The 27,730-nt window shown below is 44.4% G+C and overlaps 1 protein-coding gene across 2 annotated transcripts in view; it reads right to left on the bottom strand.

Annotated features, from left to right (window-relative positions):
• The window catches only part of SEZ6L (seizure related 6 homolog like), a 607,177-nt gene that overhangs the window by 251,897 nt on the left and 327,550 nt on the right, over positions 1-27,730 (bottom strand). The gene's annotated exons all lie outside the window — the stretch shown is intronic.

The raw sequence follows: 27,730 nt of genomic DNA on the forward strand, positions 1-27,730 counted from the left end.
TGAGAAGCTGAAAGAATAGTAGGAACAGAGCATACACATATAAAGGTTTATGTGGTGTTATTGAATTAAAAAAGAAGTAAGCTTGAATTAAATGTGTTTACTTGTCATAAGTAAGCATAGGAAAAAAATATCAACCTAATATCATATAATTTACTTATACCTAGATAGACTTTGTGATTCTTGCCCTTGAAGCACGGAACTGCAAAAGTGAAGCTATTCATTCCACATTTCAGCTCAGGAGAGTTGATAATACAGTGCTTGTTTAATGGGAAAGACAGATTCACAACGGACAATGTTTCTTTCCTCTTATCTCTTGACAGATGTAGGAGATTATTTGTATTAATCATCATCACCTGTGACATTCACAGATAGTTACAGAAGAGATTTATGTTGTCAAATCTTCAGCACTGTATGATGTTGTTCTGAGATCCATTTGCTTCATGGTAAGTGGAAAGTGGTTGATACTTATCAGAGGTAAATTCACTGTATACAACATGATGTAACAAACAAAAAGGGCAGAGGCAAACAAGTGTTTGAAATATAAGGTACAATATGTATGTAAGATTTGTTTCCTATGTTTTCCATTATCATTTGCTATTATCTCAGATATATATATATATATATATATATATATATATATATAAAAGTATTCAGAGGGCGCACTGTGACTTCAACTCCAGATATTGGAAACCAGCATGAACCGAATAGCAATATTTTTTAATCAAACATTAAAAACATTAAAATCATACAGAAGTATAATAGTTCATAAGCACATTGTTCATTTGTACATATGTAACACTTCATAAATACTTTCATAAACCCTGGGAGATACAGTATGTATAAGGATATACAAGTCTGGATAAGTTAAATCAAGTGTAATCTCTTTAGCCAGATGAGTACTTTACTAGGAATAGAAAAAGTTAACAGAGGGCCTTTTAGAGGGTTTAGGGTTGGGTGACCTGCGGTCGGGATCTTGGCGGTCAGCATACCAATGGCGGGATCCCCTCCACCAGGATGCCTGCAGGGGTGCGAGCACAACGAAGCCCCTTGTGGGCTCACTGCGCTCGACACAGGTTCTATTCTCGCTCTATGGGTGTTGTGGACACCCACGAGTGGGAGTAGCCCTGGGTCCCCTGCTGGCATCCTGGCGGCCAGGATCCCGGTGTTGATATGCTGATCGCCGGGATCCCGACCATCGGTTACCTGACTACATCCCTTTTAGGGTACCAGTAAAAACCTCACACCACTGCAAGCGCTTTTCCTACTTCATCACAAGGCAGAGAAGGGTCTATGTGAAATGCACATGCATGGCATTAGTTTTACCAGGTGAGGAGCAAGCAAAACCTGTTTGACTTCTCATGTCCCTTATCTGATGGTGTTGCATAGTGGTATAAAGCAAAGCTTTCTGCTGATTGTTAAATTGAGCAGTCTGGTGTCTTCCGGGTGTCTGAGCAGTCTGGTGTCTCCTGGATGTTTCAGGGGAGTGTGTTACCACAATATGTGGCGGAATTGGGGCATGTCTGCAATCCTCTACATTCAGGTTCTTATGAAGTGCCATTTTTGAAACTGCCGCGACGGTGCAAACTGATAGAAAGAGACTGAACTGCAAACAGATCTTCATGTGTTCCTATATACAGTTAGACCACCAAGATTTATTGTAGTCTGAGCAGGGAACATCTAGCTTTCCACTAAATTGGGCACTTAAAAATCTTTATATCAGCTAACTTATAGTGGCAAGAATAAGGGTTACTCTATTTCTATTGTCTATACATGGGGCTGTGTTACACCTTGTAACCGCTTTCATGTATTAAATTGTTTAGCAAATACATGATTTTCAGGTCAAATAGGACAGTTAAGCTACAGTACATACTTCTATACTTTTATATCAGTAGTAAATTTGCAGTTCTAATAATAGAGCCCATTAATACAGATCTGGGGCATTTCCAGCCTAAAACTTAGGTAGTATTTTAAAGTGATTTATCGTTATGTTAAACATGTTATCATGTTATGCCAGTTTAGAGAACAAAACATAAAAATATACTATTAATTCATATTACTTTACTAGTCATCCTATTACAAAGACAGGTGTTGTGCTAATTAACATCCTTATAGTAGCTTTCTTAATGATTGCACCTTTTGTTCAACTGAATGAATTTCATATTAATCTCACTTTATAAGCCCTATTAACACTGAAAGTCTGTTACCTTTAAAAAGAAGATGAAAAATGCTCTGCATAGTATTATTATAAACATTTGATTCAATACACAGGAAGTAGGATCCATGCAAGATCTTATTTTTTTTATTGTTAACACTATACCTCATATCAAATTTATGTGCTGAAAATAGGAGTCATTGAAACTTGTCCTAAATGGGGAGCTTTCCATTACAGTGATAATGCTTCTGACCGACTCCCAATATGAACCAAGGGACTCAAGTTTCCAACAAGCATAGACTGAGTGAATACTTTAAAGGGGTGTAGTATGCTGTCGGGGTCCCGGCGCACAGCATACCAGCGCCAGAATCGCGACCGCTGGCATACCGACAGCGTGGCAAGCGCAAATGAGCCCCTTGCGGGCCCGGTGGCACGCTACGTGTGCCACGCTGTCTATTCTCCCTCCAGGGGGGTCGTGGACCCCCAAGGGGGAGAAACGGTGTCGATATGCCGGCTGTCGGGACTCCGGCGCCGGTATAAGTGCGCCGGGACCCCGACAGCCGGCAAACTGAAGACCACCCCTTCAAAGGTATGTCAAAAAATGTTTTTTTTTGCAGTTAATGTGAGGGGCAGCAGTCCAATAAATTGCCTAAGCCCTCGTGAGATGTTAATCCAACTCTGATCAGGTCGAACATCTGAATATTAACATGGAGTCAACTGTATCTTAACATGTGGGGTTAACTTTCATTTCTCTTTATTTTTCAAACTTTGTTTTTTTAATTGAAATAAAGACCACCGTAGCATGGACAACTACCAAAGTAGGCATGCAAGTCTGGACAAAAGTGATGCCTAAAATAAATAACAAATGACAATCCATCAGGGACCAGACTCTTCAGAGGTCTGAGATGTCTAATCTTTAATAATTCCAACATATCATTTGGAAGATGGATCCTTCAATCATCCACCAAATGAAGTTGCTTAGCAAAGTAAGCAAAACCTCAGATTCCTCCTGGAGAAAGGCCATACTTACCTACTTTTGAAAAATGGTTTCAGGGAGATTATTGGTAGTACTAGAATGTGCCACGCATGCCATTGAAGAGCGTGTCTAGCTCCACCCAAAGGGCGTGTCTAGCACAACGTATGGGCATATCTTTTGCCACTCATGGGTGTGTCCTGCAGTGGCAGGTGAAATCTAAAGAACTTAGGCCCAGATTTATCAAGCCTTGGAGAGTGATAAATTGCATAATGATAAAGTACCAGCCAATCAGCTACTAAGTGTCATTTGCAAACACAGACTGCAACATGGCAGCTGGGAGCTGATTGGTTGGTACTTTATCACCGTGCTATTTATCACTCTCCAAGGCTTGATGAATGGGGGCCTTAGTGCTGCATGCTGCCAGAGGAGATTTGTGTATGGGTATGGTGAAGCTGCAGACATTAAAACTGTAATGTGGGTGGTTCCGTCTGTGCACACACTGCAGCCATTCCATCCTAGCTGCCCTAGCTCCCATCACCGGCCACATGTATAAAAACTTACACTGCAATAAAACTTACACTACACTTTCCATAATTTCAATACATAGGGAACCTTATTAACCAGAATTTGCAAACATAAAACATGGGTGATTATGGCGAATCTAGAGCTAACATCACATGCTAGCAAATGGTGAATGCCCGATTCTAAAACTATAATAAATGCTATTAAGTAAAAGAGAATCCAGACATGCAATAGTTGATGCTATTAACCATGTGAAATATTAAGAATAATTGACAAATCCCAAAATATTATGGGCGCAAGTATGTCTGCTTGTCTGCCTGGTGCATTAGTGGGTAGCAGATGCGCTGATTTTAATGCAATTGGTCAAACATGGCTGAAGGTAACCGGTGCATTCCATTCAGGGCTCCAATATGACAGTGTGATTACACCTGCTACTGTACAGTATGTGTACAGCTGTGTTTACACACAGGAACAGTCAGTACAGGTAACCGGACATTGCGCCTAAATCAGACCTGATCGCTAGGGTGCATTTTTTGCATCCCTGCGGTCAGGTAGTCGCCGCCTACAGGGAGAGGGGGAAGTCGCTGTGGGGGTGCAATCGCATGTGCAGGAGAGCTGCACAAACAGAAGTTTGTGCAGTCTCTGCACAGCCCAGGACTTACTCTTCCAGTGCGATGATCGGGGCCGGAGCTGACGTCAGAAACCCTCCCTTCAAATGCCTGGTCCCTACTGCGTTTCTCTGGACATTCCTTAAAAACGGTCAGTTGCCACCCACAAATGGCCTCTTCCTGTCAGTCACCTTGCAATTGCCCGTTCAATCGTTTTTCTCGCATCATCCCGTCGCTGCCCGGCGATCCCCGTCGCTGCATACTGATGCGCCTTCGCATTGCGGTGCATATGAATGCACAGTTCAAACCTGATGGCAGGCTGTACAAAAACGCAGCCTAGCGATCAGGTCTGAATTAGGCCCAATATCAGTAGTCACAGGTCTCATCAATACCCACAAACAGAAATGAGTGACAAGAAGAATGAAACATAACAATAAGTACTGCCTGCCACCTGCGGTCACACAACCAGCAGCAGCTGCACAGTCTGACAGCTCTCGGGTACAGTAATAGATATCACACAGGTACAGTAATACACAGCACACAGGTACAATAATACACAGCTCACAGTTCCAGTAATACACAGCACAAACCACAAAGTTACAGTAACGTACATTAGGTGGCTCAATTTCAGCCTTGTGGTGGCTCATGGCTTAAGTGTAGGTACCCAAAAAGTGTCTAATGCAGGAGCAGATGCAGCAGGAGATGCATGCCTTCTGTCTTCCCCAACTCCTGCACTCAGCTCATTGGCCAAAGCCTCAGCCCAGCATGTGACATCTTCCTGGGACACTCTCCCTTCTGCGGCTGCTTTTCTGCGCATGGCCCTGTCACATCTGATTGGCACAGAGGCAGTCCAGATTCCCAACAAGGCTTTGAGGAATCTGGGGGATATGTGTAAGTTTCCGTGGCAACGTAAGACTCCACTTTAAACTGGGAGTCTCCCACAGGATGCTGGACAGTAGGCACCTATGAGAAAGAAGGGGTAGAAAAATCTTTAAAGGAGTTACCAGCAAAAAGCCTCAGTATGGCAGAATAGAGTAAGGTAAACTTGCACCATTCTTTTATGAGACGAGGACAGATACTGGATAATTAGTGGCCATGTGAATACTGTTGAACTAAGTGAAGATTGTTACCCTCTCACTCCAAAGATGCCTGCTTTCTTGATGCAGTCCACAGTCCTTCTTTGTGAAGATAGTAGACAATGAGAAATTGTCACCCTGGAGTGGACCTCAGTGCCATCTCAGGCAGGACCAATATGATGACACCTCTCTATCATCATATTTATATATATTCTTTTGCAACTCAGGTCAAGATGATTTTTAAAGAAATGGTGGAGATTATGTGCCTTAATACATTAAGGCAGGCTGACCGACTGCAGAATGCTTTTCCTTGATCTACTGTATTTTCAAAATCGTTTATCCTGTTTCACATCTGATATTGCGCATTTGGCAGGGAAGAAGATTGTTTCTTAAAATTAAAAGAAGCCTTGAAAGGTTTCCCCAAACCGCATTTCAGTGGATTGCCTCCTCTGAGTGAGCTGAAGCACATAATCAGTTACCTTTTGCAGTGCTTGTTGTAAAGCTGCAGCTTGCTCCTGCATCAGCAATGTCATCATTCCTTTAATAGCTTTAACCACTTACTGATAAGAAACAGAGGGTGTGGGGAATCACAGGCTTGGGCCAGCAGCAGAGCCACTGGGAGGACAATAGGGCCATGGTACTGAGTGTAGCATGGCCAAATTCAAGAGACATGAGCATGACCCCTACAAAAAAAAAAATTCTGGAAAATACTATGGGCAGAATGCCGGCCAACCTCGGACAATTTTTTAAATGGAACAATCACTTGCAAGGCAAAACTATGCCTTGTAAGTGATTGCCCCTTTAAAAAAAATGTCCCAGTGCGGCTGGCATCCCGCACGCCCATTAGACTTGGGCGGCATTACATCCCGCCCTATGTGTGGCACCACACGCGGCAAAGGGAGACATTTGTCCTTCTCAGCAGCTGGCCCGGTCCCACACCTATCCCCTTCAACAGACCTGAGGACGGGTTTCCATTGCCCTCCCCATCTTCTCTTTGAGCCCCTGGTCTGCATGCAGGATAGTAGAAGCAGGAAACAGAGTTGGTGTATCTCAAACCCGCTCAGTACTCATGGTGGCAATATTGGTGTCACCTTGTTTCTCCTCTGAGTGCTGTCTTGGTTGTTTAGCTAGCCTGGAGGTGGCAAGGGGGCGGGCTTCTCTATTTGGGGTTAGGATAGACAATAAAGCTGCATTGAGGTGTGCCGCACTAGCAAATGCACCAGCTGTATGCCAGTTGTACATGAAACTTAGCTACATTTACTTCTGCATACACAGTACAGTTGGAGTAAGTTTTGGTTTTGTGAACTTCAGAGCAGGGCATATGCCACAGAGCGTAGCTGTATTTTTCAATTAAAGTAGCTAACAGGACCAGCTTACAGTTGATACATGATTAGTTATTGCATACAGTAGTTAACGTTTCCATACATGATGTGTTCACAATATGGTATCAAATTCAGGGAATTAAACATGCAAAATATTTGATACCACTTTGTTGTGATAAAGTAATTGTAGATACAATACATTTATGTTTACATTGTTTTTTTTACTTTTTTTATTAATAAGAAATGTTTTTATACTGTATTTGTTCACATTAGTGGAGATGCAAATCTAAATCTGTGCTTTCAGTTCCATTGCACATGCATGAGCCAGCATCCCAGCCTGCTCATGTGCACAACTATGAAGTCTAGCCTGAGGAAGCAGTACATTAACTCTTACACAGCAGCGGAGCAATGCCCGGCTGCCTCTGTCACTTTGTTTTTATACATTCAGAAAATAAGGTTATAGGTACAGTTAGATAAACATATATATATATATATATATGTGTGTGTACAAAGCTCACGCAGTCAAAATGTAAATCTGGATAGTTGTTTTGAAAAATTGGAAGATGAAGAGATTGAAGAAATGCAGACTATAAAAGAAACAGGCTGTATTAAATATAATTGGGCCATCAAAGGACAAGTGAGAAGCAGGGATTCAGACTCACTGTACAGTAGCCGTACTCAGCCAACAGAAAATAATAATAATACAATTTCTTAGCTTTTCTGAGCAATGTAAATGAGCTATAGCTATGTAGCACTGGAACCTTGCCAGTTGAATATACTTTATATATGCTCTATAAACATCTTACATTTTCTCTTTGAAATAAATTCCCTATAATTCCATATTAGCCAATAGGGAATGCTTGCATGGTTACCTATTTTGAATGGTGACATAATAGAACTATGATTAGCATACCAGATCTCTTTATTTTTAGAACATGACTTATCTTTATAATTTACAGTATTTACATATTTCCATTGCCGCACACCTGTATCACTGAATGAGATGCTCACAGACATCGAGCCAACCTTCCTTGGCACATTCCTTAACTCATTGCTCACCACCTCAATGCCAAGCAGCCACAGCCTATTCAGTAAACAGAAAGTCATAGGCTTACTCTTCATGTTCTAGACTAGAGCTACTGCACAGACATGATTGGGGGTGTAGACCACACCACATCCGAAGGGGTGACACCAAAATGACAGGAGCTGCTCCTGCACAGTAACGTCACAGTACAGCGCCCAGTGTATTGAAAATGGGGGAGTGAACAGGGTCCTTTTGGGTGACACCAATTCCAGAGATGCCACTGGTCTGTGGGTATATTTTTCATCATATGTGTTTTTTTACCATGTATTGTAAGGGGGCAATCCAATTAGCTGCAGAGTTCAATAAAACTTCCTTTACCCTGGGAACTATACCCTGTGTTAACGCGCACTAACCCGGATTCAATGGGTTTCCCCACACGTTAAACCACAGAGGGTACTTCTTTTTTTTTTCCACTGACTTTCTTGCAGCTGCTGAAGTTGTGAGGAAAGTCCAACTCTGGGTCTTAACACATAAGATAATCTTTGGTGGACATGCCTGGCACAATGATTGGAATTGGTGAACGCTGCCGCTGCTATATATCCAAGTTTTTGTGATATGTATTTTTAACACTATTTTAAGTTTTTATCATCTTTGTTTGCTCAAAAATAAATCCAAAATACTACACTCTGACCAGCCATGGACATTTTTCTGTGTATTTGGTGCTGTTTTCTAATTACAGAAGCAGGTTCAACATCAAATTATTTGTATGAGGTAAAGAAAGAGTACAACCCTAGAGTTCATTAATTCCTGTTAAGTAATGGGTATTTTACAGTGCTCAACAATAGGGATGTGTGCTCAGATAATAAAAAACGAGGTACATGATAGAGATGTGCGGTTCCATTTTCCAGAAATCTGAATCCACCCAAATTTTGTGGATCCTAACCAAAACCCGGTCCGGATCTCCCGAGGAGATCCAATCTGAACCTTGTCCCGGTTCAGATCTTCCCACATTTAAGAATTCGGACTTTAAATCAGAATTTTGGGGTTTTGAGTGCAACAATTACATGACTTACCTGTTTTTATTGATTTTTTATGAGACACTGATTGATTTATTGATTTTTTTATGCGACTTCTCCACTGGCTCCCTTCTCCACCCTTTTCACTGCTTCATGAATAGACCCCTTAGTGTCCAGGGCTGGCGGCATGCTGCATCGTGAGTGATTGTGACTCACTGTCATAGACTGCAGCAGCGCCCTCAGCGGTCCGGCACTCTATGCAGCCACGTAGCTGGAGTATGCGTTGTGCCGGGCATGGATAACACACACAACGAAAGCAACCATTGGGCAATGACTGATTCAGTGTCTCATAAATGAATCGTAAAAGTGGAGTCCTTCACCATAATGAGTACGTAAATCTTGGATATCAATGTTCCCTGTGTTTGCGGTTGATTCTTTCTGCTGTAATCAGAAAAAATGCCTACATATGGCTGTCTCAATCAATGAATTAAGTCATAGTGGAGAGTAGTAAATATTAGAGATGTGCGGTGGACACTTTTCGGGTTTTGTGTTTTGGTTTTGGATCTGGATCCCCGCTCGTGTTTCGGATGTGGATTTGTTTTGCCAAAATCACCCTTTCAGGTTTTGGTTTTGGATCTGGATGCTTTATGAAAAAAACAGAAAAACAGCTAAAATCACAGAATTTAGGGGTAATTTTGAACGGTATCCATTGGGATGGTCGACCATGTTAAGTTCGACAGTCATTAGGTCGACCACTATTGGTCGACATTGACACGGTCGACATGGACATATGGTTGACACATGACAGGTCAACACATGAGAGGGTCGACATGGGTGTTTTTTTTTCTAACTAGATTTTTATATTTTTCATACTTTACCATCCACGTGGACTATAATTGGGAACGTTAACCTGTGCCGAGCACAGCGGTAGTAAAGTGAGGCACTTTGGGGGTAATTCCAAGTTGATCGCAGCAGGAAATTTTTTAGCAGTTGGGCAAAACCATGTGCACTGCAGGGGAGGCAGATATAACATTTGCAGAGTTAGATTTGGGTGGGTTATTTTGTTTCTGTGCAGGGTAAATACTGGCTGCTTTATTTTTACACTGCAATTTAGATTGCAGATTGAACACACCACACCCAAATCTAACTCTCTCTGCACATGTTATATCTGCCTCCCCTGCAGAGCACATGGTTTTGCCCAACTGCTAAAAAATTTCCTGCTGCGATCAACTTGGAATTACCCCCTTTGCCCGCAGCTGCAAGGGGTCAAGGTACACTAATTGGGGTTCCTTCATGTTACGGAAAAAAGTACACAAAAAATAAGAATTTACTTACCGATAATTCTATTTCTCGTAGTCCGTAGTGGATGCTGGGGACTCCGTCAGGACCATGGGGATTAGCGGCTCCGCAGGAGACAGGGCACAAAAGTAAAAGCTTTAGGATCAGGTGGTGTGCACTGGCTCCTCCCCCCATGACCCTCCTCCAAGCCTCAGTTAGGATACTGTGCCCGGACGAGCGTACACAATAAGGAAGGATTTTGAATCCCGGGTAAGACTCATACCAGCCACACCAATCACACTGTACAACCTGTGATCTGAACCCAGTTAACAGCATGATAACAGCGGAGCATCTGAAAAGATGGCTCACAACAATAATAACCCGATTTTTGTAACAATAACTATGTACAAGTATTGCAGACAATCCGCACTTGGGATGGGCGCCCAGCATCCACTACGGACTACGAGAAATAGAATTATCGGTAAGTAAATTCTTATTTTCTCTGACGTCCTAAGTGGATGCTGGGGACTCCGTCAGGACCATGGGGATTATACCAAAGCTCCCAAACGGGCGGGAGAGTGCGGATGACTCTGCAGCACCGAATGAGAGAACTCCAGGTCCTCCTCAGTCAGGGTGTGCCCCTGACCAAGTATCAGCTCGGCAAAGTTGTAAAGCCGAGACCCCTCGGGCAGCCGCCCAAGGTGAGCCCACCTTCCTTGTGGAATTGGCATTTACATATTTAGGCTGTGGCAGGCCTGCCACAGAATGTGCAAGCTGAATTGTACTACACATCCAACTAGCAATCGTCTGCTTAGAAGCAAGAGCACCCAGTTTGTTGGGTGCCTACAGGATAACAGCAAGTCAGTTTTCCTGACTCCAGCCGTCCTGGAAACTATATTTTCAGGGCCCTGACAACATCTAGCAACTTGGAGTCCTCCAAGTCCCTAGTAGCCGCAGGTACCACAATAAGCTGGTTCGGGTGAAACACTGACACCACCTTAGGGAGAAACTGGGGATGAGTCCGCAGCTCTGCCCTGTCCGAATGGACAATCAGATATGGGCTTTTTTGAGACAAACGCCGCCAATTCTGACACTCGCCTGGCCGAGGCCAGGGCCAACAGCATGGTCACTTTCCCTGTGAGATATTTCAAATCCACAGATTTGAGCGGTTTAAACCAATGTGATTTTAGGAATCCCAGAACTACGTTGAGATCCCACAGTGCCACTGGAGGCACAAAAGGGGGTTGTATATGCAGTACTCCCTTGACAAACTTTTGGACTTCAGGAACTGAAGCCAATTCTTTCTGGAAGAAAATCGACAGGGCCGAAATTTGAACCTTAATGGACCCCAATTTGAGGCCCATAGACACTCCTGTTTGCAGGAAATGCAGGAAACGACCGAGTTGAAATTTCTTCATGGGGCCTTCCTGGCCTCACACCACGCAACATATTTTCGCCACATGTGGTGATAATGTTGTGCGGTCACCTCCTTCCAGGCTTTGACCAGGGTAGGAATGACCTCTTCCGGAATGCCTTTTTCCCTTAGGATCCGGCGTTCAACCGCCATGCCGTCAAACGCAGCCGCGGTAAGTCTTGGAACAGACATGGTACTTGCTGAAGCAAGTCCCTTCTTAGCGGCAGAGGCCATGAGTCCTCTGTGAGCATCTCTTGAAGTTCCGGGTACCAAGTCCTTCTTGGCCAATCCGGAGCCACGAGTATAGTTCTTACTCCTCTACGTCTTATAATTCTCAATACCTTGGGTATGAGAAGCAGAGGAGGGAAGACATACACCGACTGGTACACCCACGGTGTTACCAGAACGTCCACAGCTATTGCCTGAGGGTCTTTTGACCTGGCGCAATACTTGTCCAGTTTTTTGTTCAGGCGGGACGCCATCATGTCCACCTTTGGTCTTTTCCAACGGTTCACAATCATGTGGAAGACTTCCCGATGAAGTCCCCACTCTCCCGGGTGGAGGTTGTGCCTGCTGAGGAAGTCTGCTTCCCAGTTGTCCACTCCCGGAATGAACACTGCTGACAGTGCTATCACATGATTTTCCGCCCAGTGAAAAATCCTTGCAGTTTCTGCCATTGCCCTCCTGCTTCTTGTGCCGCCCTGTCTGTTTACGTGGGCGACTGCCGTGATGTTGTCCCACTGGATCAATACCGGCTGACCTTGAAGCAGAGGTCTTGCTAAGCTTAGAGCATTGTAAATTGCCCTTAGCTCCAGTATATTTATGTGGAGAAAAATCTCCAGACTTGATCACACTCCCTGGAAATTTTTTCCCTGTGTGACTGCTCCCCAGCCTCTCAAGCTGGCCTCCGTGGTCACCAGCATCCAATCCTGAATGCCGAATCTGCGGCCCTCTAGAAGATGAGCACTCTGTAACCACCACAGGAGAGACACCCTTGTCCTTGGAGATAGGGTTATCCGCTGATGCATCTGAAAATGCGATCCGGACCATTTGTCCAGCAGATACCACTGAAAAGTTCTTGCGTGGAATCTGCCGAATGGAATCGCTTCGTAATAAGCCACCATTTTTCCCAGGACTCTTGTGCAATGATGCACTGACACTTTTCCTGGTTTTAGGAGGTTCCTGACTAGCTCGGATAACTCCCTGGCTTTCTCCTCCGGGAGAAACACCTTTTTCTGGACTGTGTCCAGAACCATCCCTAGGAACAGCAGACGTGTCGTCGGAAACGACTGCGATTTTGGATATTTAGAATCCACCCGTGCTGTCGTAGAACTACTTGAGATAGTGCTACTCCGACTTCCAACTGTTCTCTGGACCTTGCCCTTATCAGGAGATCGTCCAAGTAAGGGATAATTAAGACGCCTTTTCTTTGAAGAAGAATCATCATTTCGGCCATTACTTTGGTAAAGACCCGGGGTGCCGTGGACAATCCAAACGGCAGCGTCTGAAACTGATAGTGACAGTTCCGTACCACGAACCTGAGGTACCCTTGGTGAGAAGGGCAATTTGGGACATGGAGGTAAGCATCCTTGATGTCCAGGGACACCATATAGTCCCCTTCTTCCTGGTTCGCTATCACTGCTCTGAGTGACTCCATCTTGATTTGAACCTTTGTATGTAAGTGTTCAAAGATTTCCCATTTAGAATTGGTCTCACCGAGCCGTCTGGCTTCAGTACCACAATATAGTGTGGAATTATACCCCTTTCCTTGTTGTAGGAGGGGTACTTTGATTATCACCTGCTGGGAATACAGCTTGTGAATTGTTTCCAATACTGCCTCCCTGTCGGAGGAAGACGTTGGTAAAGCAGACATCAGGAGCCTGCGAGGGGGAGACGTCTCGAATCTGCAGTCTGTACCCCTGGGATACTACTTGTAGGATCCAGGGGTCCACTTGCGAGTGAGCCCACTACGCGCTGAAACTCTTGAGACGACCCCCCACCGCACTTGAGTCCGCTTGTACGGCCCCAGCGTCATGCTGAGGACTTGGCAGAAGCTGTGGAGGGCTTCTGTTCCTGGGAATGGGCTGCCTGCTGCAGTCTTCTTCCCTTTCCTCTATCCCTGGGCAGATATGACTGGCCTTTTGCCCGCTTGCCCTTATGGGGACGAAAGGACTGAGGCTGAAAAGACGGTGTCTTTTTCTGCTGAGATGTGATTTGGGGTAAAAAAGGTGGATTTTCCAGCTGTTGCCGAGGCCACCAGGTCCGATGGACCGACCCCAAATAACTCCTCCCCTTTATACGGCAATACTTCCATGTGCCGTTTGGAATCTGCATCACCTGACCACTGTCGTGTCCATAAACATCTTCTGGCAGATATGGACATCGCACTTACTCTTGATGCCAGAGTGCAAATATCCCTCTGTGCATCTCGCATATATAGAAATGCATCCTTTAAATGCTCTATAGTCAATAAAATACTGTCCCTGTCAAGGGTATCAATATTTTCAGTCAGGGAATCCGACCAAGCCACCCCAGCGCTGCACATCCAGGCTGAGGCGATCGCTGGTCGCAGTATAACACCAGTATGTGTGTATATATCTTTTTAGGATATTTTCCAGCCTCTCAGCTTGCTCCTTGAGGGCGGCCCTATCTGGAAACGGTACCGCCACTTGTTTTGATAAGCGTGTGAGCGCCTTATCCACCCTAAAGGGTGTTTCCCAACGCGCCCTAACTTCTGGCGGGAAAGGGTATACCGCCAATAATTTTCTATCGGGGGAAACCCACGCATCATCACACACTTCATTTAATTTATCTGATTCAGGAAAAACTACAGGTAGTTTTTTCACACCCCACATAATACCCTTCTTGTGGTACTTGTAGTATCAGAAATATGTAACACCTCCTTCATTGCCCTTAACATGTAACGTGTGGCCCTAAAGGAAAATACGTTTGTTTCTTCACCGTCGACACTGGAGTCAGTGTCCGTGTCTGTGTCGACCGACTGAGGTAAATGAGCGTTTTACAGCCCCTGACGGTGTTTGAGACGCCTGGACAGGTACTAATTTGTTTGCCGGCCGTCTCATGTCGTCAACCGACCTTGCAGCGTGTTGACATTATCACGTAATTCCTTAAATAAGCCATCCATTCCGGTGTCGACTCCCTAGAGAGTGACATCACCATTTCAGGCAATTGCTCCGCCTCCTCACCAACATCGTCCTCATACATGTCGACACACACGTACCGACACACAGCACACACACAGGGAATGCTCTGATAGAGGACAGGACCCCACTAGCCCTTTGGGGAGACAGAGGGAGAGTTTGCCAGCACACACCAAAAACGCTATAATTATACAGGGACAACCTTTATATAAGTGTTTTTCCCTTATAGCATTTTAATATATATATACATATCGCCAAATAAGTGCCCCCCCCTCTCTGTTTTAACCCTGTTTCTGTAGTGCAGTGCAGGGGAGAGCCTGGGAGCCTTCCCACCAGCATTTCTGTGAGGGAAAATGGCGCTGTGTGCTGAGGAGAATAGGCCCCGCCCCCTTTTCGGCGGGCTTCTTCTCCCGTTTTTCTGAGACCTGGCAGGGGTTAAATACATCCATATAGCCCCCAGGGGCTATATGTGATGTATTTTTAGCCAGAACAAGGTACTATCATTGCTGCCCAGGGCGCCCCCCCCCAGCGCCCTGCACCCTCAGTGACCGCTGCTATGAAGTGTGCTGACAACAATGGCGCACAGCTGCAGTGCTGTGCGCTACCTTATGAAGACTGAAGAGTCTTCTGCCGCCGTTTCTGGACCTTCACTTTTCGGCATCTGCAAGGGGGGTCGGCGGCGCGGCTCCGGGACGAACCCCAGGGTGAGACCTGTGTTCCGACTCCCTCTGGAGCTAATGGTGTCCAGTAGCCTAAGAAGCCAATCCATCCTGCACGCAGGTGAGTTCACTTCTCTCCCCTAAGTCCCTCGTAGCAGTGAGCCTGTTGCCAGCAGGACTCACTGAAAATAAAAAACCTAAAAAACTTTTACTCTAAGCAGCTCTTTAGGAGAGCCACCTAGATTGCACCCTTCTCGGCCGGGCACAAAAATCTAACTGAGGCTTGGAGGAGGGTCATGGGGGGAGGAGCCAGTGCACACCACCTGATCCTAAAGCTTTTACTTTTGTGCCCTGTCTCCTGCGGAGCCGCTAATCCCCATGGTCCTGACGGAGTCCCCAGCATCCACTTAGGACGTCAGAGAAAAACAGTTAAAAAATCCATGTAGACCTTTTCACGTGTCAACCTGTCCCATGTCGACCATTTTCATGTGTCGACTATTAGCACATGTCGACCATGTCTATGTTGACCAATAGTGGTCAACCTAATGAATGTCGACCTTAACATGGTCGGCCATTCATACCGGAACCATTTTGATCCTACGGTATTAATAACCTCAATAGCATTAATTTCAACTAATTTCCAGTCTATTCTGAACACTTCACACCTCACAATATTGTTTTTAGGCCAAAAGGTTGCACAGAGGTAGCTAGTTGACTAAGCTAAACTACACAAGTGGGCGGCACAAACACCTGGCCCATCTAGGAGTGGCGTTGCAGTATCAGACAGGATGGCAGTTTTTTTTTAAAACTAGGCCCCAAAGAGCACATAATGCAAAGAAAAAAAAAAGAGGTGCAACGAGGTAGCTGGATGACTAAGCTAAGCGACACAAGTGGGTGGAACAAACACCTGGCCCATCTAGGAGTGGCACTGCAGTATCAGACAGGATGGCAGTTTAAAAAACTAGGCCCCAAAGAGCACATAATGCAAAGAAAAAAAAGAGGTGCAACGAGGTAGCTGGATGACTAAGTTAAATGACACAAGTGGGCGGCACAAACACCTGGCCCATCTAGGAGTGGCACTGCAGTGGCAGACAGGATGGCAGTTTTAAAAAATAGACCCCAAAGAGCACATAATGCAAAGAAAAAAAAGAGGTGCAAGATGGAATTGTCATTGGGCCCTCCCACCCACTCTTATGTTGTATAAACAGAACATGCACACTTTAACAAACCAATCATTTCAGCGACAGGGTCTGCCACACGACTGTGGCTGAAATGATTGCTTTGTTTGGGCCCCCACCAAAACAAAAGCAATTAATCTCTCCTTGCACAAACTTACTCTACAGTGGCAAGATGTCGTCCTCATCCTCAGATTCCCCCCCCCCTTCAGTGTATACATCCTCATCCTCACAGATAAATAGTAATCAAACAAAACCACATCATTTAGGTGTCAGTGGACTGCTTACGCTATTACCCAAAGTTTCTGAACTTGACAAAGACTTATGATGAATGCGCTGCAGGTGACGTACAAGGGAGGATGTTCCTAGGTGGTTAACATCCTTAATCCTACTTATTATGGATTGACAAAGGCAACAGATGGCTTGACACCTGTTGTCCAGATTTGTGGAGAAATAATTCCACACTGAAGGTGGCTTTATTGGTATTTTGCCCAGCCTGTTATGAACTGAGTGCCCGGAACTCGGGAGTACGGGTGGCAACTGGGGAGTTCCTGCACCTGACTTGTGAGTTGCAGCTGGGAAAGGGAAATGGCTGCAACACCGTCTCTACCCCTAACTCCGTTATTTCTCCCAGTAGTTGGCTGGTGCCTGCAGATCTAGTCTTCTTTAGCAGTCGAGTTTGAATGGGTGAATTAGGTCCGCCCAGACTCCGATGCCCCCAGGTCTTACGATGTAACAAGGCACCTATTGAGACTGAGGGAGAATAAGGGGAAAACTAGCTAACACTAATGAGATTACCATTGGGAGAAAATACAGACAGGACAATGAACAGATTATATGCGGCACAGACGCCAAAATCCCAACACAGGACCCAAGGCACAGAGTATTGAAAGCTAAGACACTGAATATATGAGTGATTGTGAATGCAACAATGCATGAAGATGTTATTATACAGAAACACAGTGAGGAAAATTACCTTTTCTTAGCCCCATACCTAGAATATGGCCATCTAGTGATAGGACCCCAATTCTGACTTGGAGTTCTTTTCAGAGTAGGTTCTATGACAAGTTCCTCTGCCATAGTGGAGTCAGGAACAGAACTAGACACTTGATTTGACACGACAGGATACATGACAGGAGGCAGAGTCTTGTCACCCCTTCTAGACTTATGCAACCCACAGCCCCTAAATAAAGTGGCCGGAGTTCCCACAATATAGGCATACATTTAAGTTTCTGCGATGCTGATGCTCCTCTTCTAAGAACTTCTAAACCTTTTCTAACCCACCAAATAAGAGGATTCTCTTGTCACTATGTGGGTAATTCCGACCCGTTTGCACACAGCAGTTCTTCGCTGCGGTGCGAATGGGTCAGAAATGCGCATGCACGGCACCCGCAATGCGTATGCGCGTCATTGCCCAGTGACAGCCATTGCCGGGCAACAACCAGAAGAGAAAATAAAGTGATCGCTAGCGCGATCTCAAGAAGATTGACAGCGGAGAGGCGTTCCATGGCGGATACGCACCGTTTTCCGGGCATGGAGATCCGAACGCAGGCATGTCCATGCGTTTGGAGGGCGGATGTCTGACGTCAATCCCGGGACCTTCGTCGCTGGAACCGTCGCACATGGTAAGTCTGACCCTGGTCTTGTTTTGCAGGAAACTTTTAGCATAGCAGGGCTGCACAAGCAATCGCAGTCTTGCTATGCTAAAATATACTCCTCCATAAGCGGTGTCAAGTTGATCGCACAAGCAGCAAAAAGTTGCTACGTGCGATTAACTCGGAATTACCTCCTATATTGTGAGCACGAGTCAAGTCTCAATAAATTCAGGCAGGATGAGAAAAATTTTGGTCTGAAGGCTTTGCAGTTGCTTTAATGACTACTGCAAAACTTCCAGCCGTTCTGGTTTCAAAGTGCTGAAAGCAGAGTTCAGGGCTGAGAGAGATGGCTGTAGGGCTTACATAAATAAGCACAGAAAGATATCAGGGTAGACATACTAAAGACAGAGGTAGTTGGGACTGGACTCTGGACAGGACTCCGTTTTAGTTTTGTTTTTGGCCGGTGATAATGTTACGAACTGAGTGCCCGGAGCTCGGGAGTATGGGTGGCAACTGGAGAGTTCCTCGTCCTGATGTGTGAGCTGCAGCTGGGAAAGGGAAATGGCTGCAACACCGACTCTACCCCTAACTCCGTTATTTCTCCCTGCAGAGCTAGACTTCTCCTTTAGCAGCCACGTTTCAATGGGCGAATTAGGTCCGCCCAGACTCCGATGCCCCCAGGTCTTACGATGTAACAAGGCACCAACCGAGACTGAGGAAGAATAAGGGGAAAACTAGCTAAGACTAACGAGACTACCATTGGGAGAGAATACAGACAGGACAATGAATAGATTATATGCGGCGCAGCCGCTGAAATCTCAACATAGGAACCAAGGCACAGAGTATTGAAAGCTAAGCCACTGAATATATGAGTGATTGTGAATGCAACAATGCATGAAGATGTTATTATACAGAAATATAGGCAAGCATTGTCTGTGTGGGAACGCCACAAAAACCTGAGCACAAGGCTAGCTGGTTCTGGTCAGGTAATCAAACTGGCAAGGTCTCCGGGTCATGGGTTCAACACAGGCAGACAGGGTCTAATACAAGCTGACAGGTTCTCACTAAATGCTCTAAGATGTAATAATACAGAGATATAAGCAAGACAGTGTCTGTGTGGAACTCCACACACTATTTAGCAAAAACCTGAATAGAAAGCTAGCAAAAACCTGAATAGAAGGCTGGCTGGATCTGGTCAGGTTATCAATCGAGTAGGGTCTCCTGATCACGGGTACAGCAAAGATAGACAGAATCTCTCTTGAACTGACAGGTTCAAGATTCCATCATAGAACAGGGCCTGGACATAGGTATAGACAGGAACATGTATCTGTCACTGGCGTCAGGTGAAAGGCAGGCTGGGTAATAAAGGATGCACGCCCCAATCAGGATGGCTGGAACCAAGACACAAGGTAATGTCCTAAATAACTGACAGGTGATACAGCACAAGCCACACATACGGGAGACAGGCTGCCGTTACACAGATTCACATAATGATCTAATTACCTGACAGGTGAGGCTGCACAAGCCACACATACAGGAGACAAAGGCGGCCCACAACAGTACTCTAAACAAGAACATGAGAAAACCTTGCATGCAAGCAGAAACATAACATAAAATACATAAACAAAATGCAATCAGGAATGAGCCAGAGCAGTCGCTCATGACACAGCCATGACAATTGGCTTTTTCATCCCATGTCCAACAACTGTCTCCACTGGTGCCTTATTCAAACAAACCACATCACCATCATATTCCTCATCGTCACCTTCCTCCACAGCGCCAGCTACACCCATTTCCTCCTCATCCTGGTATACTTCTAGAGTGACATCCTCAATCTCAATAACAGCAACTGGACTGGGGGTGCTCCTACCAGCACTTGCAGGAGGCGTGCAAATGGTGGTAGGAGCCTCCTCTTCCCATACAGTGTTGTGAAGGTCAGGCCTAGACATTGCAACCACAGACAGTGCCAGCACCCCTGTATTTTCACAACAACCCTGTAATTTTACAGCATACAAGAAAGGGCCAGTGTACATTGATTTTCACTGCACCCTAGAATAGTTACAGCATACAAGACAGGACCAGTGTACATTGATTTTTACTGCACCCTAGAATAATTACAGCATACAAGACAGGGCCAGTGTACATTGATTTTCACTGCACCTAGAATAATTACAGCACACAAGACAGGGCCAGTGTACATTGATTTTCACTGCACCCCTGATTTTTTTACAACATACAGGGCCAGTATAATGTTATTTGAACAGCAATATCCCTATATTTTACAGCATACCCGCAGTGTGCTTTTAATTTTTAACAACTGCACCCCTGAATTTTTACAACATACAGGGCCAGTGTAATGTTATTTGAACAGCAACACCCCTATGTTTTACAGCATACAAGAGCAGTGTGCTTTTAATTTTTAACAATGGCATGATGACGTTTTGCCTCGTTCTGGTTTCCGAGTCTGGCGGGAAGTGATGTTCGGGGGGGTTCGGGAACTGAACCCGCTCATCTCTATAATTAATCAGTACACGAAAAGCGCTATATACAATATATAGTATTTGAGACCTGTCATTCCCTGGGTCACTAGCATTGCAAGTCTTTTTTTCTCTCTCTTCCTCCACCTTCCCATCTCTATCCCCCATATCAACTCCCTATTTGGTTTTCTCTCTCTACTCTCTAACCGGTCTCCCCTGTCCTGTCTCCTCCTTTGCACCTTCTATCTCTCTGTACTACTCATCTCTCTCCCTCTCCCCTCTCTCTCATAAGTAGCCTACGTGGCATACAGACTCAGTGGCAGAAATCCAGGTGTGTGATACTTCTTTTCAGCGACATGTCACAATAAAAGAGGGTTTCAGCATCCAGGAGCACCTGGTTGATGTATAAAAGTCCATGGTGCTTAGGTCAGACAGTACATTGAAAATAGCACCAGCCTTGCTGTATAGCCAGGCCAGGCCCCATACAGTCACTTGCTGTAGTATGTGGTCATGTACAATGTTCTACTTAGAGTAGTGCACATGCATGCATCACCCAGTGACATGTTTGTGACATGCAAGCATGTGGTATATGGGAATCATTCCGAGTTGATCGCTAGCTGCATTTGTTCGCAGCGCAGCGATCAGGCTAAAAAACGGCAGTTCTGCGCATGCGTATGTGGCGCAATGCGCACGCGCATCGTATGGGCACAACGAAAGATGTATTTTTGCACAGGGTCTAGCAAAGCATTTCAGTCGCACTGGTGGCCGCAGTGTGATTGACATGAAGTGGGCATTTCTGGGTGTCAACTGACCGTTTTCAGGGAGTGTTTGGAAAAATGCAAGGCTGGGCTGGGCGAACGCAGGGCGTGTTTGTGACGTCAAAACAGGAACTAAACAGTCTGAAGTGATCGCAAGCGCTGAGTAGGTTTTGAGCTACTCTGAAACTGCACAAAAAAACTTTGTAGCCGCTCTGCGATACATTCGTTTGCACTTCTGCTAAGCTAAAATACATTCCCAGTGGGCGGCGGCATAGCGTTTGCACGGCTGCTAAAAACTGCTAGCGAGCGATCAACTCGGAATGACCCCCTGTGTTGCTTCCCTTTAAATGTCAGAGCATGCACTATGTGAACACCATACACAATTATATTATATATATATTCCAACTGTGACCTAAGCAATAAGGTATTTAATGCCTACTTAGAAGCACTAATAATATGAATGGGGGGCAGGTGGCACTGATTCACAGAGAAAGACAATAAAATGTATTTTTATATATATATATATATATATATATATATATATATATATATATATATAGCACAAGTTCGTGGGCGGCACTCCAAGGATTTGTAAAAAGATTACACAGCTTCACAAGCTTTTTCAATCAACGTTTCAGACGCTTTTATTTGCGCCTTTCGTCAGTATCCTGACGAAAGGCGCAAATAAAAGCGTCTGAAACGTTGATTGAAAAAGCTTGTGAAGCTGTGTAATCTTTTTACAAATCCTTGGAGTGCCGCCCATCAACTTGTGCTGTCTGCTGGGCTCTGTAGTGCCACGGGAGGGCACCCAGGTATTTATGCTGTGCTGTTGGAGTGCCGGTCATACATGTGTATATATATATATATATATATATATATATATACATATACGGTATATATATATATATATATATATATATATATATATATATATGTGTGTGTGTCAAAACACAATTATACCTAATTACTGCGCTGGTGCGGCAGCCCTCTAATTCGATCCTCCTGTTAGTGAGGACCATACAAAACAACACCTCCAGCAAATTGAGTCAGAGGGCGCTCTCAATCACTTTAACTGGTTACCAACTAAAAATTGACCAAATGATTATGGCTTTACACAATTTATTAAAAGCAAAGTATTGCCCAATCTAGACAGAGGTAACCATTTTACACAATTACAGATCACAATATATGTCAAATGTACAATAGTGTAGGGTTTCTTTTCTCTCTGTCTTCAACCCTGACGCGTTTCGTCCTTCGTGGACTTCTTCAGAGGGATGGTCAACACAGCAAATGGTCAGTCCATGAAGCAACCATATATGAATTCAATGGGTTGAAACACTCTAATGCTCAAAAATGTTGAACACTTTTGACTAAATTAGCAAAGGACCTCTTTCCAAAAACATGCTGGTCCAAATGGTCAATGGATAAATATCCCACTTTGGGTGAGCCCAAAAATAATGATGTGTGAGAGAAATAGGCCACAGATACAGCAGTAGTTCCTATGTGCTCTCCCAAGTGCAACAGTTGCACTTGGGAGAGCACATAGGAACTAATGCTGTATCTGTAATTGTGTAAAAGGGTTACCTCTGTCTAGATTGGGCAATACTGTGCTTTTAATAAATTGTGTAAAACCATAATCATTTGGTCAATTTTTAGTTGGTAACCAGTTAAAGTGATTGAGAGTGCCCTCTGATTCAATTTGCTGGAGATATATATATATATATATATATATATATATATATATATATATGTGTGTATATATATATATATAACAAAATCACCAGAGTGTATATATTTAAATCTGCAAACAGCGCAAGTGCAACACAAGAAATAAAATATTATATATATACCATTACCTTCAATAAAGAGCTAAGAGACAGAATAAAAATGAAAATTCTTGGCAAGTACTCTCTGGTGCATTAGATCTGTCACTTCTAATTCTCACAGCATCTTGAGAAAGTACAGACCTGTTAGGATGAAGATTCATTGGGCTCTGTGGCAATATAACTCATAGTGCCTCTCCTTGTTATTATCACTCATTCACACACTGCATGTCCATAATTAAATTCCTTACATGGCATTTTATTGCTCTGCTCTGTTGTTCTTCACATGCCTCCTTATTCTGTGGTGGCGGGTAGCTGCTTTGGAAGATCATGACAACGTCTTCAGGTTTATTACTGTAAATTATGTACTATGTACTATGGGACACGAAGCTTGTCACTATATCCTGTCGATATGGAGGTTGACTGTTTATGTTGCAGACTGTGAAAAAGCTCCAGGTTAGTTGTTATACGTTTATGTGAAAGCCAACCTTGCAGTGAAATGGAACGTCCTGACACCAATGTTGTGTATGACAGTGTCACAATGGTCAAGGGTGTTGTTATTCATAATGAATCCTCTTCCATTATATTATTTAAGCCTCATATATTGCTTTATCCAAAGCTCACCTTCCTTTTACACCTCCTTGTGTTCTATTATCAATAGATTTCTAATAGCATAGTCAATATTTATAATATCCAATAAATGTTCATATGTGGATGAGATTTAATTATTGCTTCACTTCAGATCAGCTCTATGTCCTATCTAACCCATGGCAGCCATTGATAGCTATAAGAGTTCTCCACCTCACCCTGCCTGTAAGCCCTCCATCTCACAGAGAATAACAGCAGAATGGCTGCATAGTAACACATGATGGACCTTTTATTAATTTATGTTTTCCAGTTTCCAGAGCCCAGTCATATTCAGTTAGGCTCTGAGCAATCCCAGGCGGTGACTATCACTTGACCTCAATCCATGCTTTCCCACCCCACCGAGGGCATCTTCCCTGACTGGATGTCCCAGGCAGTGCATAGTTTACGGTTGCTACTTTTAAAACTTTACCTGCAGAGTAGCTGTGCTCCAGACATTTACATTAAGCTCCAGACTGTCTCAGCTGTTGTGGCCATTCCTCTCAAAAGGAGCTTATGGAACTAATGCATCAGAGGAGAATAGGTGCAATCCTCCATTTTCCCAAATGCTGAAATTCCCTGATTCACCTATTCCGACTGGGCAAGTTGGGGATTTTTAGCTTGCAGAATTCTGCAGATTCCCCATTGGATCACCGGTCATTGATGTTCGCTAGTTTGAGTATGGTCCATGCATCAGACTGGCGAACATCGACGATCAGTGATCCATTGGGGAATCAGCAGAATCCTGCAAGCGAATGTGGCCCGCATTACTCAGACTCTCTGTACAGTAGAGTCTATCAGTTATGTGTTTGATTTTCTCACTCTGCTCTTACTTAACTTCAGGTAGAGATGGGCATTAAACAAAAAAGTTTTAAAAACATTGATGGTCAGAGGTTGCTGATTGATCTGGGGTTGTTGTTGTTTTTTTTTATTTCAATCAACACAGAGAGTTTGATGTTTTCCTGCAATTAGTGTTGTTTATCAACTTCAATTTTTTTTGTTTTTTTTAAACAAATCTTTCTCTATTGAAGCATGGATACATAAAATAAAATAACATAAAAAACAAGTCTGATGAGTATGACAGTAACAATATGTGAAATACAAAACATTAATATCACATATACTGTAGGTAAGTAATATGAGTAAAGAAGCATTATCCATGTGATGCTAAAAATACAAAAACATTTTTTAATTTTTTTTTGAAATACTGTCAAAAGGCAATTTACAGTATGGAAACATTTTACATATGCAGTAGCCAAAAACATTTACACTTAGCAACAGATGTTCATCTGTGGCTACGCCAGGTTCATTCGGCGCATGTGCAGAAGAAGCCTTGCAATCTCTCCCACACTTCCCCTCTGCCACTGCCTGATTGACAGGCAGCGGCATTGAGGGAAAGGGCAGGGGGTCAGTTTTCTGGGAGGAGAGAATCAGAGCCCTGTTGGAGTTTACTCAGCTGACCATCTCCGTGGAACATGGCGTTGGATCCTAGCTTGCAATGCCGGTCGCAGTGCTGGGATCACAGCAACACGCAGGAGGCATCTCTTCCACAGAGACATCTCCAATATGCTCCTCCTGGGGATCAGATGAAAATACAGTGCTGTTTGCAAGCAGCATTGCATTTTCTTCTATAGCTGAATCAGGTCCATAATCCACTCCAGAAATATTGAAGCACAGCAGCACTAATCCTCTGCAGCAGCTGCAACAAACACAAGAAGGCTCAGGCGGCTTCAATCACTGACAGTCTAAGTTCACTCCACTCAGCAGTCAACTCAGAGTGCAGGCAAGGCCAGCCCAGACACTAACTAGCGCTGGCAGCACAGCAGGTACCCAGTGTCTCACTCCCTTGCAGTCCTCCAAGTCACTCATAGACTAGTCACTCAGAGCAGAGAGCAGTGACAGTCCCAGTCCCACACTCCGGAAGCTCAGACAGTGACTGTGACACAGTGACAGTGACACTTACTGTCACAAGCAGCCGCGGCTCTCACTAAATTGGTGAGCAATCCACTCCTCTGCTTAAGCGGGTGCGGCTCTTGAAGAGGCGGACTGGCATAGGGCTGCGCAGCATGACCTCTGACGTCACGTCAGACACACAGCCGGCTCAGGATGGGGCAGCATCTGAGCAGAATGGTCAGCGCTGCAAGACGGAAAGCAAATAAACAATTAGAGGTATCAATCCCTGAACTGAAATCACTGCATGTTTGGGTCATAATCCTGGGATCCCGCCGATACCAATCCCAGGATTGACCTCTCTAGTGGTGTACTCATACTGCTTGGTCTGCAGTAATGAACAGTCAAGTTACAAGAAAATGTATTCTGCAGTTGAGCAGGCTCTTTCAAAGAGGTTCTACTATGCGGAGACACAATGTTCAAGAACAGCCATTTTGCGCTGATTTTTAAATAAGAATTTTGTGAGATTTCCTGATTATTAATATCTATTAAGTTCTTTTCTCTATCCTGTTCTCTCACTTTCTTTATCTCTATCATTCCTTCTCACCTTATGTCTCTCTCTCTCTCTCTCTCTCTCTCTCTCTCTCTCTCTCTCTATTTTCTCTATTTTAAAATCAATGAAAATCAACCTTTAGTAAATTCCCCCAGGTTGGTATTTTCAGTCAATTGATCTGTAGTTGCTTATGTGTTTTGCTTTAAATTTGAATGAAAGCACAGATATACCAAATTAAAATAGTGCTTCAGCAGACTGTTTGCCTTTGCTGATGATATTATTCCCTCAGTGTTACATGCTGACATAACCTTAGACTAGAGAGAACCGAATCCACCTGAATTTAGCGATACGAGCGGCAAACCGAGCCTGGCTCGGGATTTCCTGCCAGACTTGGTTCCCAAAATGAGTCCGAACGTCATCATCCCATTGTGGGATTCTCGCGGGACTTAGTATCCTTAAAAGGCACCGCGGCCAGGACTCTGCACCATTTACGTCCAGGAACGCATGTTGTAAGCATACTGTTACAGGGACATACTGTGCTACCGGGACATAGTCTTACTGGGGCATACTTTAATACTGTGCTACTGGGGCATACTGTAATACTGTGCTGCTGGGACATACTCTTACTGGGGCATACTGTAATACTGTACTACTGGGGCATACTGTAATACTGTGCTGCTGGCACATACTCTTACTGGGGCATACTGTAATACTGTGCTACTGGGACATACACTGGGGCATACTGTAATACTGTGCTACTGGGACATACTCTTACTGGGGCATACTGTAATACTGTGCTACTGGGACGTACTCTTACTGGGGCATACTGTAATACTGTGCTACTGGGACATACTCTTACTGGGGCATACTGTAATACTGTGCTACTGGGACATACTCTTACTGGGGCATACTGTAATACTGTGCTGCTGGGACATACTCTTACTGGGGCATACTGTAATACTGTGCTGCTGGGACATACTCTTACTGGGGCATACTGTAATACTGTGCTGCTGGGACATGCTCTTACTGGGGCATACTGTAATACTGTGCTGCTGGGACATACTCTTACTGGGGCATACTGTAATACTGTGCTACTGGGACATACTCTTACTGGGGCATACTGTAATACTGTGCTGCTGGGACATACTCTTACTGGGGCATACTGTAATACTGTGCTGCTGGGACATGCTCTTACTGGGGCATACTGTAATACTGTGCTGCTGGGACATGCTCTTACTGGGGCATACTGTAATACTGTGCTGCTGGGACATACTCTGGGGCATACTGTAATCCTGTGCTACTGGGGCATACTGTAATACTGTGCTACTGGGACATACTCTTACTGGGGCATACTGTAATACTGTGCTGCTGGGACATACTCTGGGGCATACTGTGCTACTGGGGCATACTGTGTAATACTGTGCTACTGGGACATACTCTTACTGGGGCATACTGTAATACTGTGCTGCTGGGACATGCTCTCACTGGGGCATACTGTAATACTGTGCTACTGGGACATACTCTTACTGGGGCATACTGTAATACTGTGCTACTGGGACATACTCTTACTGGGGCATACTGTAATACTGTGCTGCTGGGACATACTCTTACTGGGGCATACTGTAAT

This window comes from Pseudophryne corroboree, chromosome 1 (assembly GCF_028390025.1).
Source record: "Pseudophryne corroboree isolate aPseCor3 chromosome 1, aPseCor3.hap2, whole genome shotgun sequence".
Classification (NCBI taxonomy): Eukaryota; Metazoa; Chordata; class Amphibia; order Anura; family Myobatrachidae; genus Pseudophryne; species Pseudophryne corroboree.